This window comes from Meles meles, chromosome X (genome assembly GCF_922984935.1).
Source record: "Meles meles chromosome X, mMelMel3.1 paternal haplotype, whole genome shotgun sequence".
In the NCBI taxonomy this organism is placed as follows: domain Eukaryota; kingdom Metazoa; phylum Chordata; class Mammalia; order Carnivora; family Mustelidae; genus Meles; species Meles meles.
The window spans coordinates 30,742,193-30,759,768 of record NC_060087.1 but is presented as its reverse complement, the minus strand read 5'-3'; the positions used below and the strand labels follow the sequence as shown (position 1 = coordinate 30,759,768).

Below are 17,576 nucleotides of genomic sequence, written 5' to 3'. Positions count from 1 at the left end.
TGGTAGTTGCCGAGCAAATAGCAGCGGTCTATCACCGATTCGGAAGGAAGGTGGCGTGCTAAATTTCACCATTTATCAGTTTTCCCTATGTAACTGGCATATCAAAGAACAGTGCATTTTAAATCATCTAGTGCTTGCCTGGGGTTTCTTTTTTTATGAGACAAAGAAAAAACTTAGTTGGAATTTTATAGCATCTTTGAAAAAGAGTTGCAGCTTCATAATAATGACTTATATTTTTAGTGTGTTTTAACATTGACAAAGCACTTTCAGAAAAATAATCTCATTTCATCTTCACAAGAACAAAGCCATTCAGTATACTAGTTAGGATATGGCCTCTGAAGCCCAGCTCCATAATTTCAAACCTTTCCTCTGTCATTTATTGTCTATTAATATGACCCAGGGCAGTTCATTGAACTTTTCTCTGGGTTACAGTGTCTTCTTTTGTCCAGAGAGGATGATAATAGAGCCTATAGATTTATTGTGTGCATGAGATGAGAGAATCATTTATATTTATTAGTTATTGCCGCAATAATATGAGTACTGATATAAATCCTTTAAGGTATACAACTAAAAGTTTATAGTTGGAGGTTGGCTATACTAATCATACCTGGTCTCCTGAATAGGTCTAGGAGTTGGCTGAATGTCAGTTGATCTAGAATGGCCTAGGCTGGAATGACTGGATGTCCTTAACTCTGTCTAGATATGTCTTATTCTCTAGCAGTCTGTCCTGGACAGATTCCCATAGCAAAATAGGGCAAGCCCCATTGCTAAAATTCACGTCAAATCTCTGCACAATCTCACCCATGCTAATGTTCCATTGACAAAAATAAGTTAAGTTGTTGAGCCCAGGGTAGGTCAGCCAACTAGTGATGGGAGGATACTGAAAATATATTTTTGCAAAGGGCACAAATACAGAGAGGGGTAAAACATTGATGCTATCACTGTAATCTACTACAACATGTGGAACATAACAAAGTACTTATATGACAAGATTCAATAAATGTATAACTCTTACTATTAGGTTGATCCAAATGAAATGATCATTTTTATAAATAAAAATGATCAGATATCAGCAATTTTATATGATTCAAGCTCAAATTACCATTACAACTTCCTGTAAAAAAAGAATTACCATCTACAATTTTCAGTGGAAGAATCTAAAGCCTAATTAATTTTCAAGGTTACTCATCCCATAAATTTTAGCCTTTTATTTCAATGTAGTCTTCTGACTCTAAATTCAGTTGTCTTCTCTTACATTACAGCAACATTATGAGATTCTTGGTGATAGATAAATGATTGTAATTATGACATGACTTTATATATAATACAGAGTCATAATTTTCTAATTCTTTTTTTTAAACAGGCTTTAATTCAATTTACTTTTCTTTAAAAAACTCTGTGGTGGCCACATCTGGAACCTGTGTTCTCTGCAGAGAAACTCTGGTGTGAGTCTTTACAAGATGGTCAGTGAATTCCTAATAGGGAGACTTGGTGAACACAATCTCTTTCCAGAGGTCATAGGTGAGATAGCCACAGGTCTTGGAAATGACATCAAAAGAGGCCTTGGTGAGGCTGCCTAGGGTGGCAGTGCAGCACTGGGGTGAGGGGTAGCAGGTGTCAATACCGGCTGTCATCAGCAGCTTCTTGGGCAGCGCCTCTGGGAGCAGGGAGGAGGCGCACCAGCACAGAGCCACAGAGGCCAGTCAGCCTTGCATGGGACAGTACAGGGCTTGCCGATCTTGCTCCACCAGTAGCTTTGCCCCACAGGGACAACGGAAAGTCTGGCCAGGAGGATGGCCCCACAGATGGCAGTGGCTACCTCCTTGGAGCACTTAACATCCAGACCAGTATGTTGATTGTAATCGCCCATGACAATAAATGCCTTGAACATGGTCTGCTGGCCAGCACGGGTTTGCTTTTGCACAGGCATAACCTTCAAAACCTCATTCTTGAGGGATGGTCTCCAGGAAAAAGCCAATGATCTCAGAGCCCTTGATGGGCTGGGAGAAGAGACAGATCACCTCCCAGGGACTTGATTGTCATGCCCTTGATCAGGCGGCTCCGCTTGTGGATGCACTCCTTGTCCTTGGCCTTGCCTCTGAGAGCTCCACCCCCGACCACGGCCAGGACCAGGTCTGGGCTGCTGCTGCCTATTCCTCCAGTGAAGCCTTGGCAGCCTCCCATTCCAGGGCCCCAGGGCCCTCCAGGCCCTCCTGCTGCACCAGCGTCATCTGCTATTTGGTGTTTTCTCAAAGAAGCAGCTAATTTCCCAGCTCTTTATCCTCATAAAACTCATGCCGTGCCAGTGAGTACAGGCATCTGAAACACCTGGTCTTTTGCCAACACTAATCCTGTAGCATTCCATCTCCTGGTTACTAGCTCCCAGAAATAGAAATGAAGTTGGTAGTAGCTAAATGCTATATTGGTACTCTCAGAAAAGCCATCTCAAAAGCATTTGAGAATTTATGAGTTATAGCTAAATACATTATTTCATGCTTATCTCACTTGTATGTTCCTAAACATGCTGGCTATGGTATTTTTTCACATTTATTTCTTGTTTGTATATCTAATTATATTTTAGCCAGTTAAATAGATACATTCTGTATAAATACACATTTGGATTCTTTTTACATATGTGCCTATTACATATTTAACATTAAACTATGCATCGCAGGGGCACCTAGGTGGCTCGTTGGTTAAGCTCTGCCTTTCACTCGGGTTATGATCCCCAGGTGCTGGGAACCTGCCCCAGTAGGCTCCCTACTAAGCAGGTAGTCTGCTTTTCCCTCTCCCTCTGCCTGCTGGTCCCCCTGCTTGGATTCTCTCTCTCTGTCAAGTAAATGAATAAAATGTTAAAACAAACAAACGAAAAAACTATGCACCACAATGTTTCTAGAGATGCTCTGTGCACTTTCACATGGCCTCTATTCAACAAATTGCCTTAGATTAGTAAACAGACGTATAGTTACAATACAACTGATGTCCCTATGTGTGGATTTGGATGAGTCAATTAAATGAACATCTAAATCAAATTATTCTTACATTTACAAATCATGTTTCATATAGCTCAGAAGGAGAGAATATTTGCAAGGAGCAACAAGCTATTAAAGCTCCTCATTATAATATATTGCTGCTGAATTAAGTTTCCTTATCTGTCAGTTAGTATCTTATTTATAATGAATCTAATTTCATTCCTCCCTTTCTACTCACACTAGGGTCAGGATCTCGGAAGGACTTTTCATTCTCTGAAAAACTGGTAATTTCAAGACTCCAAAATTCTGTTACTTAATGCTTTTTAAATTAAATGATTGCACATATTTATTTTGTTGGTGTTGTCAGATCAAGACAGACATATATTTATTACTGGTGTAAACAGCCACAGTATCTTATCAGCACTAGTGATGCACTAAAGACTCACACTTTAAAAAAAATAACATATAATGTATTATTTGCTTCAGGGGTATAGGTCTGTGAATCCTCAGTCTTACACAATTCACAGCACTCACCATAGCACATACTCTCCTCAATGTCCATAACTTAACCACCCTATCATTCCCCTCCTCACCCCTCAGCAACCTTCAGTTTCTTTCCTGAGATTAAGAATCTATTATGGTTTGTCTCTTCCCTGGTCCCATTTGTTTCATTTTTTCCCCCTCCCTTCCCCCCATAACCCCCTGCCCTGCCTCTCAAATTCCTCACATCAGAGAGATCATATAATTTTTCTCTGATTATTTCGCTTAGCATAATACCCTCTAGTTCCATCCACGTCATTGCAAATGGCAAGATTTCGGGGGGCGGTTAGTGATGGCTGCGTAGTATTCCATTGTGTGTATATATATATATATATACCTATATATAGCATGAACTATTGGGACTTCATCAAGATCAAAAGCTTTTGCACAGCCAAGGAAACAGTCAACAAAACTAATCAAAAGACAACTGACAGAATGGGACAAGATATTTGCAAATGACATATCAGATAAAGGGCTAGTATCCAAAATCTATAAAGAACTTATCAAACTCAACACCCAGAGAACAAATAATCCAATCAAGAAATGGGCAGAAGACACGAACAGACATTTCTGCAAAGAAGACATCCAGATGACCAAAAGACACATGAAAAAGTGCTCAACGTCACGCGGAATTAGGGAAATACAAATCAAAACCACAACCTCACACCAGTCAGAATGGCTAAAATTAACAAGCCAGGAAATGACAGATGTTGGTGAGGATGCGGATAAAGGGGAACCCTCTTACACTGTTGGTGGGAATGCAAGTTGGTGCACCCACTTTGGAAAACAGCATGGAATTTCCTCAAAAACCTGAAAATAGGGGCACCTGGGTGGCTCAGTGGGTTAAAGCCTCTGCCTTCGGCTCAGGTCATGATCCCAGCGTCCTGGGATCAAGCCCCTCATCGGGCTCTCTGCTCAGTGAAGAGCCTGCTTCCCTTCCTCTCTCTCTCTCTGCCTGCCTCTCTGACTACTTGTGATCTCTGATGGTCAAATAAATAAATAAAATCTTAAAAAAAAAAACCCTGAAAATAGAGCTACCCTATGACCCAGCAATCGCATTATTGGGTATTTACCCTAAAGATACAAATGTAGTGATCCGAAGGGGCACATGCACCCGAATATTTATAGCAGCAATGTCTACAATAGCCAAACTATGAAAGAGCAAAGAAGACTCACACTTCTTAAGCATCCTGTTTTCTGCAGGGGGCCCGAAAAATGTGTGTGCATGGAACACCTACCATATGCCATCTAAAGGAAGTATGAGGAGAAGGGGACACATCACAGTGTCTATAGTTGATTCCTATTTCTGTCTTGTACTAATTGGGTGACTATGGGAAAGATATTTAAGCTCTATATTCTCTAATATTTGAATAAGCTGTAACACACAGTGTTAAATGGTATCATATGAGATCTTGTGTACACTTAAGTGCCATGCAGTAGTTGGTCAAGCTATGAACTGCAGAATCCAGAGTCATCTGAGAAATGGAGGCTGATATATCTAGTAAAGGAGAAAATGTAAAACAGCCCACACAGCCTCTAAAGCTGAGGAAGTTACCCATCAAATCTTCCAGTTATGGTACTTTATTTTAGGGGGATTCTTTTTTTGCATATTATAATTACCACAGATTATTTTGATTTGAGAATGTAGACTGCAGTGTTTTTTTTTTAATTTCTCTTTTACTGTGATACAGCAAGAAATGCATTTTTATTTTAGATCATTATATACATGCTGCATACTTATATACACATCTGAAAGAAAAGTTTCATGAACTGTTGCTACCTGCATTGCTGCCTAATATTTTCTACTCTGCCTTGTTCTATTGTAATTTAAAAAAAATTTTTTTAAAAAAATGGCTGATCAGTATCCCAGCAGCAATGTGTCACAACATATGTTTTAAAATACTTTGAAGTAGGACAGATCAGAATTTAAATCCCAAATCATCCACTTACTAGTGTAGTGACTGTGAACAAATTAAACTCTCAGATTCCTCATTTGTAGAATAAGAGTTATAATAGGAATAAACCTTATCTCATAGAGACATGGTGAGGATTATATCAGATAATTAATATAAAGCACAAAGTATAGTATGTGCTCATTATTTGGGGTTTTCAAATCACTATCTTTAATTGCATTAGAGATAAAGTTTTAAAAATGTATCTGACTAGGGGTGCCTGGGTGGCTCAGTGGGTTAAAGCCTCTGCCTTCGGCTCAGGTCATGATCCCAGGGTCCTGGGATTGAGCCCCGCATGGGCTCTCTGCTCCGCAGGGAGCCTGCTTCCTCTTCTTTCTCTGCCTAGTTGTGATTTCTGTCTGTCAGATAAATAAAATATTTAAAAAAAAGATTTTTTAAAAAAATGTATCTGACTATATTCTATTAAATTCAGAAAGGTCAAATAATAATCTGGACATTTCAGATCTCAAATTTCTTACTCCCTTGACTATGTCATATAGAGAGAAATCAAATATTATTTTAGGAGGTTTAATATCCATGAAGACACCAACTTAATATCTAAACACCACTGACCTAGTTTGCTGGGAAAGGGCATGAATGCTTTGGAAGCATCATTCTGGAACTTGACAAGTGCCTCACTGCACAAAGCCATTCAGGACACTGGCCTGGTATAATTTAACTCTGTTCCTGAAAGCTCTAAATCCAGGCCAACATTTGTAAACACCATCGCACGACTGATTGCAGTGTCACCCTGGTCTCTCTTCTCCCTCCTTACCCTCCTTCATTTCCCAGCACGACTCAAAGTTTAAATTTATCTGAACCTTCCAAGTGTGTCTAAGAAAAGTGTATCATTGTCTAAGCCCTCCCTGGGCTTAGAATACTTGGCCAAACCCAAATGTCTTATTTCATACCAGAACTCTCCCCGTTCACTACTAGTGCAAGAAGCAGAAATTCAACTTAATTTAATTTGTATTTTCTCCCTAATTTAGTAATGCAAATTATTATTTTCTGCCTTGTAGATGCTATAATGCACAATGCAACTGAGACCCTGTTGGCTAGCAACCCAAATAAGTGAATCGGTGGAGATGGCTACAGGGAAGCAAATGACATGCTTACTTAAAATTCATTTCTCTTTAATGACAAGAAAATTTAATTTCAAATTGCAATCTACAGGTGTTTGCTAACAGACCTTTCCAACCATTATGTCATTTCTTTTTTTTTTTAAAGATTTTATTTATTTATTTGACAGACAGAGATAACAAATAGGCAGAGAGGCAGGCAGAGAGAGAGGAGGAAGCAGGCTCCCCGCTGAACAGAGAGCCCGATGCGGGGCTTGATCCCAGTTCCCTGGATCATGACCTGAGCTGAAGGCAGAGGCTTTAACCCACTAAGCCACCCAGGCACCCCCCCCATTATGTCATTTCTTATCATCCACCCTCTTTTGCCATGCCTTGTAAATACTGTTGACAATGGGTTTCAAAACATTTTGCTGGTATATTTCTAAGTCCTATCGATTGCTTATCATGTCCTCTTGATATCATCTGAAACAATGTGTTTTTATGAGGAAACTGGATGATTACTTAATTGCAGTGTTTCTGTTTTCACTGTACATGCTACTGAATAGAAATGAGAATAATATAGTCTCCTACATAAAATTCCCTAGCTAAGCTAGAAATCTGATTTTCATATCTCACTCATCAGGTAAATATAAGCCAAAAAAATCCTCCATCTGAATGGAAATATTTCATGCCTGGTCTCTGATGGAAAGAGAAGCTTATTTTGATCCAACCTATTTCAGTTACTTTTCCATTAAAAAATCCTTAAAAATATTTTTGTGACCTGTAAAATGTTCAGGCAGCCTTAAAGATGAAATAAATTTAAACTAGCAGGAAATCTCCTTAATAAAATCACTTAAGTGTTCTGTTTTTAATTATAAGAACTTTGGGAAAAAAATCACTGTGGAATGAGATATAGTCAGATTTCAGTGAGAGAAATTTTAGGATTTGGTATCTTAATAAATTGAACCTCAGGAAAAATATGGGAAAGGTTTATCATTCACAAAGTAGTGTCTTCATTATGTGTAGGCAGTCTGTATTTTTTATTATTTTATTACATCTTTGTACCCTTATAAAAGGTGCTTAGTTGCAGGGTTTCTGGTTCAATGGTAATGACCCGTCTCTGCTTATCTATTGTATCGGGTATATTTTGGGCCTGTCACTTCAGTGATGCTGCGAGTATGCTGTTGAAATGTGTGTGTGATCTGGGGTGCATGGTTGGCTCAGTTGGTTAAGCATGTGCCTTCGGCTCAGGTCATGATCCCAGGGTCCTGGGATTGAGTACTGCATTGATCTCCTTGTTCAACGGGAAGCCTGCTTCTCCCTCTGCCTGCTGCTCCCCCTGCTTGTGCTCTTTCTCTGACAAATAAATAAAATCTTTTAAAAAAATGTATGTGTAATCTTAAGCCACTCCAGTTTGCCCAAATACAATGAAAATGGTCACATCAGTTCTAAGAACTAGAATTTGGCCCAAAGGACCAAACAAACAAACAAAAAAAAAAGCCTAAATGGATGAAACGGATATGAACAGAGTCATGAACACAAGTACCTATGTGCCTGCCAAAATAACATAAATGAATGAGATTGGTTGTATGAAAGACACATTGGAGAACGGCAGGGTCTCTGTGCCACTGGGATTGTAAGAATTTATTTGATCCTAAGCCCAGCTGCTAGGCTTATTTGAAAATGTGGTTTCAATGTTTCCAGGTCTTTCTATTTTCTATAAAAAGTTAGAAACAGATTCCTTTTTTAAAAAAGATTTTATTTATTTATGTGTGAGAGAGAAAGAGCACAAGCCGGGGGTGCAGCAGAGGGAGAGGGAGGAGCTGACTTCCCGCTGAGCAGGGAGCCTGACAGGGGACTCCATCCCAGGACCCTGGGATCATGACCTGAGCCAAAGGTAGATCCTTAACCGACTGAGCCACCCAGACACCCCAGAAACACAGACTTCTAAGTTGAAAATATTGGCAGCCATTTTAAAAAATTACTTAAACATTAATTTATAATAACTTTTGTTAAGGTTTTTTTTTCAAATTTTATTCTTTTCATTTTGGTACTTTAATTCAGAATCCAAATAAGGTCCACATTCTGCAGTTGTTTGATAGAGCTCTTAAGACTTTTTGTTTTTTGAGTAGCCCCACACTGGTCGTGTGACCTCACAACCCTGACGGAGAGTCGCACACTCTCCCGACTGAGACAGCCAGACTCCCCAAATTTTGTTAGTTTTTTTTTAACTTAGAGTCCTCATTCTTCCAAACTTTTAGATATAATTTACATATATTATTTATAGAGATTTTAAATACATACTATGATAAATTTTGATAATGCATATACTCATCTAACCTTTACTCCAAACAAGTTATAGAATGTTTCCTTTATCCAAAAAAGATTCCCTATTCTCAGTTCCAATCAATTCCCCACCTGACAGTTAAGAACAGTTTTGATTTCTAACACGATAACTTAGATTGACCTTTTCAAAAACTTAATATAAATGGAATGACACAGCCAATTTAGGTTTGGCTCTTTTTGCTCAATATGTTTTTGAGATTCATCCATGCTGTTACATTTATCAGTGGTTTGTTGTTTTGAGTTGCTTAGTAGTATCACATTCTATTCATCTCAAAGCATTATGTAGTCCAAGTCTCAAGATAGACTTGGCCTACAGGAAAATGGTAGGTTATTTCTGGATTGGAAAGAAGATAATGGGTGAAGGCAAAAAAAAAAATGCAGAAAGGATGAAAGAATAGATGATTATCGTGCTAGGGGAGTGTTCAAATAAAACAATGTAAAATAGTGGAAAGAGAAGGACTGGACAGGAGAAGAGAACAAAGGACTCCGTAGGTAGGCATTTCAAGAATCTGGGTGTGAGAGGGACATAGAAGCCACAAAGGAAGTGGAAAAAATAGCTGATTCTGTGATGTGGGTATTTTCTTGTTTGCCCAGTGTGTTGAAGTTGTTGAAGAAGCCAGTTTCTGGATTTCTTTTATAGAGAATTGCTCTGTGTGTAGCTGTAGATTCTATGTGTTCATTAGAGGAGGTGAATTCAGGAGCCTTCTATGTCACCATCTTGTACTGGAATCCTTCTTATGGCTTCAATGGTACCCTTGACATTCTGCTACATGGATGACAAAGATTGTGCTTTTCTTTTCTTTCTTTCTTTCTTTTTTTTTGGGGGGGGGTTCTGTTTCTTTCCTATCTTCCTCTCTTCTGATCATCTCACAGTAGCCTGACTCTTTAATGATTTACCAATGATTATCATTTTCCCAACTTGTGAAATTTAAGTTCACATTGTAAAATTATCTTTGTATTGATGATAGTTTAAGCACAGGTCATATTTTTCCTATTTATCACACTTAAGAGAAATAATCTCCATTCTGTTCTTCATCAGGATCTCATGCTCTGTCTTCAATGAAATTGAATCACAATTCCCTAACAGTGTAGAGAACTTCAAACAAGGCCATTGCCATATATGATCATTCAATAGTCATAGAGTAGATATAATAGAAATTACTTCTCCTTGAATCTCAATATTCTAAAATTACTATACTTCAGTCCAATTCTCTTCAGTTGATAATTGTTTGCCTCTATGTTCTGTGTCTGTGTGTGACAATTTAATACTTGAGGCTTTTTCAGTTCTGAGGTATTCCATAATTTAGAGGATTTTGGAATCAGTCTCTCAGCTATCAACAATGCTATCTTCTTCCATTCCTAGAGATGGCTTGGTAAACCCCTTCTGAATTGGATTACATTATATGAACTAAAATGTATTCAGTTATTTTCTGTTGCTAACAATGTGGACAAGAATCATTTTAGCCTAAAACTCAGTCCAACAACAAAATATTTTACTATGGATCAAGGCCAGAGTAGATAATGACATACTTCCATGTTGTTTAGAAGAATAGTTTTTGATAAGAAATACTAAATTAAACTTTCGTAAACAATAAGGAAATATATTTTCTTGCATACCAGGAAGACTAGAGGTAGTACAGGGTCAAGTATAGAAACATCGGTGATTCACCGATTCAGTAAAATATCAATTTCTTCTTTGCTTTCCTTAACAACAACTTCTTTTCAAGAAAATGCCAACAGCAACGGGGGTATTTATTTTCTTGTTTAGTAAAACAAATAAGAGTAACTTCTCTTCAAAACATGGAATAAAATTTATTCTGATGTGTCTAACTTAGGTCACATGACCTTTGTGGAGCAAGAATAATCAGAAGAAATTCTATGCTCTTATTCCTTTGGCAAATGGGAACTCCCTCCGGAGCAGGAAATGAAGTACATACCTAAACAAAACTGAGGTTCTGTTAGGAAGGAGTTAAGTGTGGCTTCAGGTATTTTCCATTCTGCTTTATTTTCTATTCTAATATCTCCTGAGATTTTGTTTATAACACATGGGCATTTAACAGCTATTCATGCCATTTAATGTGTGAAAAGGTGGGAACTGAAATTGCATTGGAGTCTAAGTACATAGTGGCTCACAAAATGCAGACACTGAACTTTTACACTGAAGAAATTACTCATAACTTTCAGAAACAAAAATCTTTCCAAATTGTTTATTGTAATTGGGTGTGTTTCCTGGCTGCAGAAATAAATAAAAGCTTATTTTAAATTTGTGCAATATGTCTTCAAACACCAGAGATGTGCTGAGTCATTGATAAATAATTCACGTAGCCTGGCAACAGATGAACCAATTTCTGATAGCTGCAGACATCTAAGTTTCCCCATACTTTTCCTTTTTGAGATTATCTAGAACAGATGAATGATGGGATTCTAATCAGGACCAAAAAAGGTCAGCCTCTTTAAATTTTCAGCAACCTGCTACGGTGAATTACAATGTCATGCCTAATCATATTGTTTGTGTCAAGAGTCCTCTGGTCTGCTGCATCTAAGTGCCGCAAATAGTTGCAAATAGTTGATATTTCCTCCAGAAACAGCTCCATTTGCAAATTAACACACCTCCTAAAGGAGAAGTGATAAGCTGGAAAATAGGATAATTCTACTCCAACTAATTTAAAAGTAAGTTTGAATTCATTTTATCCAGACCACTAATGTAGTTTGTGATTTTTATCTAATTTTTATCCAGCGCTGCAGATTAAAAGGTATTTTAGGGAGCATTATTCAATAATCTACCTGGTGTATTCTCCAATATCCCTGAGCAAAATAAATTAATCTCCCCACTCCCCTTGCCAAAGCCGATAACTTAGATTCGCAGAAATAACAGTTGTTATATGGTTTATGCAGATTTGAGTTAAAAGTTGACAGGGTGCCTGGGTGGCTCAGTTGGTAATGCATCTAACTCTTGATACTATCTCAGAGTTGTGAGTTCAAGCCCTGTGTTGGGCTCCATGCTGTGCATGCAACCTACTGAAAAAAAATTTTTTTTAATTAAGAGAAAAATAAAAAGATTTAAGAAAAGAAAAGCTAATGTTGACTGTAGAGTCAATAAATGTGCTTTGGTGACCTTGAATAACTCTTAAGAATAGAGCCAGAGAACAGAAGGTTGTTTTCACTGAAGTTCCACAGGTATATATCATAAAATATTTATAGGTCAAACAAACTGGATCAGAAAAGAAAAATAATCACATGACGAGCCATTGTCCCCTTGTATTATTCAGCTTAAATATCTTTTCTCAAAGAATTAATGTAAAAATTTTTTAAATTGCTGAATTAAATTTATATATAATGAAATAAGCATTAATGCAAGTACACAATTCAATGACATTTAATTGTAAATGTGCTTTATTTTTTATTGCTAAGTATTATTTCATTATATGAACATATCACTTTACTATCTTTCTAATAGACTTTGGGTTTATTTCCAGTTTTTGGTTATTACGAATAAGACTTCTATAAACATTCTCATATAAGGCTTTGTGTAATCAATATTTTTAACTTCAAGTGAATACCAAGAAGTGGGAAAAAAAACACCAAGAAGGGGAATCAATGGATTATAAGGGTGATGTATATTTAATTGTTTGAGGAATTGCCAACCAGTTTTCCAAGTGATTGTACCACTGTGGTTTTAATTTTCATTTTCATGATGTCTAATAACATTGAGAATCTTTTCATGTACTTATAGGTTATTCACATATCTTCTTTCAGGTAGCATTTAAGTATTTTGTCCATTTTTTATTAGCCATTTTTGAGAGATTTTTATGTATTCTGGGCACAAGTCCTTAGATATATGTGTTGTTAATATTTTCAACCTCTGTGTTGCTTGCATTTTTTTCATAAAGACAACAATTGAAAAACAGAATTCTTTTTTATTTCAAAGTCCAATTTATCATTAAGTTCAATGTTTTTTTGTGTGGTTGCTCTAAGAAATCTTTGCTGATTCTGTATTTGCAAAAATATTCTGCAATATTTTTTAAAGCTTTTACAGTTTTAACTGTTACATTTAGATCTGAATCTACCTCAAATTACTTTTTGTGTATCATGTAAGGAAGGAGTCAAGGTTAATTTTTTCCCCATATGGTTATTATACCCAACTTGTAGAAGATATTTTCCTTTTTCCTTTGAATTATATTGAACTCTTCCTTGAAAATCAGTTGAGTGTGTAAGTGTGAGTCTTTTTCTGGTAGATCTATTCTGTTCCTCTGATGTATTTGCATATCTATTTATAATACCACAATACCTCAAAATTGCAGTATTATAGAGAGCCCTGAAATTAGGTAGTCCAAGGACTTTAAAATAGAAATTTAGTCATTGATTTTAAATCTTATTTTTAAAATAAACATGTGAAGGTATAAATTTCCCTCTATATATCACTTTAGTAGCACCCCACAAACTTTGGCATGCTGTTTTCATTTGAACTTAGTTGGATATATTTTCTAATTTTCTTTGTGATGTATTCTTTTACCCATGGATTCTTTCAAAGTGTTGATTAATTTCCAAAGTTTGGGGAATCTCCTAATTACCCTACTATTATTGATTTCTAATTTATTTCTGTTGTTTTCGAAGAACATACTCTGTGAGTGTTTAGTCTTTCAGATTTATTGGTACATATTTACTGCCCGATATATTGTCTATCTTGATAGAAATTTTATGTGCACATGAAAACTACGTTCAGTAATTGTTGAGGTGATCTATAAATGTCAATAAGGTTGAGTTAGTTGATAGTGTTGTTCAAATAGTCTACAGCCCTATATGATCTTTTGCCCACTTGTTTTATCAATTACTGAGAGAAGGGTAATGAAGGCTACTAGAAGGCTACTATGTGGCCTTTTGTGTTTATTATAGTTCTGTCAGCTTTTATTTCATCTATTTTATAGTTCTCTTATTTGATCCATTCACTTTTAAGATTGTGATGTCTTCCTAATGAATTGGCAGAGTTTTATATTGTTTCATTTAAATCTACCTTCTAAGCTATTTCTTTTCTATTTGTCCCTTACATTTTTTTCAGTCCTCATTTATTGTTTCTTTTGTGTTATTTGAATATTTGTAGTCTTTTATTTAATGTCCTCTATTGGATTTTGATTCTTATATTTGTCCTACTTGTACTACTTTCTCTTGGGATTATAATATGCATCCCTAATTTATCACAGTCTACTTAGAATTACTATCATACTACTTCATGTAAAACTTGAAACTTTTAAAAGAGTATGATTCACAGGGTGCCTGGGTGGCTCAGCTGGCTGAGTGTCCAACTTCTGATCTTGGCTCAGGTCATGATTTCGGGGTTGTGAAATTGAGCCCTGTGTTGGGCTCCATGCTGGGGGCATGGAACCTGCTTAAGATTCTCTCTCTCCCTCTCCTCCTATTTTTCCTTTCAAAAATAAATAAATAAAAGAGTATGATTTTATTTTCCCTCCTATACTTTGTGCTATTTTGTTATATGTTTAACTTCTACATATATTAAAAATACCAAAATATATTATTTATGCTTTAAATATCAGTTTTTTCTTAAAGAAATATGGAGGCTAAAAGAAAAAGAGACAGCCTTTATATTCACCCACATATTTACCATTTCTATTACTTTTCATTTTTTTTTGTTATAGATTTGAGTTTTCTTCTAGTGCCATTTCTCTTTAGCCTGAAGAACTTTCTTTATCATCTTCCAGAGGTTAGGTCTCCTGGCAACAAATTTCCTCAGCTTTTGTTTATCTGAAAATGGTCATTATGCCCTACTATTTTTCATTTTTAAAGTACAAATTACATAAGGTAAAATTAATCTTTTTTTTAAAAAGATTTTATTTATTTTGAAAGAGAGAAGGAGAGAGAGCTGGGGAAGGGCTGAGGGAGAGGGAGAATCTCAAGCAGACTCCACATTGAGCACAGAGCCCAATCCCACAACCTTGAGATCACTACAGAGCTGAAACCAAGAGTTGGATGCCCAACAAACTGAGCCACTCAGGCACTCTAAATCTTTTTTTTTCTTATATAGTTCTGCTAGCTTTGACAAACTCACATAGTCAAATGTCTCCTTAATCAAGATATAGAACAATGTCATCACCCAAAATATATTCCCATGTGACCCTTTAAAGTCAACTCATCCACACTGAGGAGGGTATGTGCTATAGTTAGCACTGTGAATTGTTTAAGACTGATAAATCACAGACCTGTACCCCTGAAACAAATAATACATTATATGTTAATAAAAATAATGAAATAAAAAATTCTTGATGATTAAAAAAAAAGTCAACCTATCCACCTACTACCAGTCAAAAGCAACCACTGAACTACGTTCTGTCCCCATAGTTTCACCTTTTCCAGAAGATCATATAAATGAAATCATGCTCTATGTAGCCATTTGATGCTAGCTTCTTTCACATAACAAAATACATTTGTGATATATCCAAGTCATTACATATATCAATAATTCATTCTTTTTATGCTGAGTAGTATTTCATCATGTGGACACACCACAATGTGCTTATCCATTCTGCATTTGAGGAACATTTGTGTTGTTTCAAATGTTGGTGACTATGCATGCAGAAAGCCAATATAAACATATGTGAACAGATTTTTGTGTGAACAGATTTTCATTCATTTTGCTTGTGGAAATACATGGCTTGTACACTGAACTGTATAAGAAACCACTAAACTATTTTCCAAAGTGGCTGTACCATTTAGCATTCACTAATGATGTATTTCCAGGTGTTTCACATCATTGCCAGTATTTATCAGGATTCTTTTTTTTTTTTTGTCATTCTAATAGATGAGTAGTGATACCTCATCACGATTTTAATTTGGATTTCCCTAATGATTAATAATATTAAGCATCTTTTCATGCACTGATTTGTCATTTGTGTATTTTCTTTGGTGAAGTTGTTTGCTTAAAATTTTTTTCCATATTACTGATTTTGGTTAATATATTCTGGACATAAATTCTTTCTCAAATATGTGACTTGCATATATTTTTCCCTGTCTTTGGTTTGCCATTTTATTGCCTCAACAGTGTCTTCTGAAGGGCAGACATTCCAATAACGACCATACCCTCCCACACACATACACATTTGCTTCTGAAGACACCTAATCTAGAGTTTCACTTAAATTGCTAATTGAAATAACTTTCACGCTCTTCCTTCAGCACCACTTCTTCTTATAAATATTTAAATTATCATATTAAAAAAGAGAGACATAAAGAGAGGGAGAAAGTGTATGTAGTTAAAAAATTTTTTAAAGTGGATACTTAAGAACTCATTCCAATACTATGCACTACCTTGACATAAGGTAAAAGTAGGAGAGCCTCAAATGGGGTGGCTGTGAGTTCTCTTTCCCACTCTGCTCTCATGGAAAAGATTCCCTAGCCAAATAACACTCCCTATCAGATAGATCAAGTTAAGTTCCCATTTATTTCAGAAATAAGGTTCAGTTCACTGCCAAGTGGCAGAATTATTCAAAGGAGCCAATGACAACCAAGGTGCACTCCACCCTTTTGATACTACAAAGCCTGTCTCCCCACAGCCTCTGTTTTTTCACTCTATTTCCAAATGCAACCTCTTTGTGGTTCTGTATAGCATATGAAATCCTCCTTCCCTTGCCTGTGAGTGCATGTGATAGTAACAAATTATTGCTCTCAATCTAAAAAAAAAAAAAAAGCAAGCATTCCTTATTTTGATAAAGTTCAACTTACCAGTTTCCTCTGTTTTGTATTATGCCTTTGGTGTTATGTCTGAGAAATCTTTGCCTAACTCAGGGTCACAAATATTTTTCTTATATTTTCTTCTATCATCCTCTTTTTCAATGGATATAGAATTCTGAATTTATAGGTTTTCTTTCTTCTCTTTTTCTTCCAGCATTTAATTTTTTTTATTTACTTTTTTTTAAGTAAACTCTATGCTGACGTGAGGCTCAAACTTATGACCCTGAGGCCAAGAGTCACATGCTCTACTTACTGAGAAAGTCAGGTGCCCCTCCTCCAGCATTTTAAAGATGTTGTTCCATAATGTTATGGCATCAACTACTTTTGGCGAAAGGTCAATCACCATTTGTATTGTTTCTCCCATTAGTCTACTTAGGTTCCAACTTCCTTTTCTATCTCCTCAGAAGTGGCCCCAGATAAAAAGACAGATTGAAAAGCGACTCACCTCATGTGGTTCCTTCTCTTAAGTATCAAAGTTTTGAGCTATCTATGCTCAATACTTAGACATTATTACCACAATAATTTGTGAAATGTTATAGTACTTCATGATAAGAGGGTAAGTCTGACACCTGTTACTCCATAATGGCTATATGGAGAATTCCATCTTACTCTTATTTCTTCCATCCATGTATGAAAAAATCAATAATATATTTTTGGATACCAACTATGAGAGTGTGCTTATTATTAAAGAGGCAAAGACATGGTCCCAACTATTAACTAGCTTATAATTTTGTAAGCATATATATTTTTTAATTATTTCATTTTTTAATTGAAATATACTTGACACACCATGTTATATTAATTTCAGGTGTAAAACATAATGATTCAACAACTCTACACATTATGCTGTGCTCACCACAAGTGTAGCTACCATCTGTCACCATACAATGTTATTACAATACCATTGACTATATGTCCTACGCTGTACCTTTCATCCCTGTGACTTATTCATTCCCTATTGAAGGTTTAT

The 17,576-nt window shown here is 36.2% G+C and overlaps 1 pseudogene; it reads right to left on the bottom strand.

Moving 5' to 3' along the window:
* Nucleotides 1-1,376: 1,376 nt before the first annotated feature.
* LOC123934585 overlaps nt 1,377-17,576 on the bottom strand; it is a 108,143-nt pseudogene continuing 91,943 nt past the window's right edge.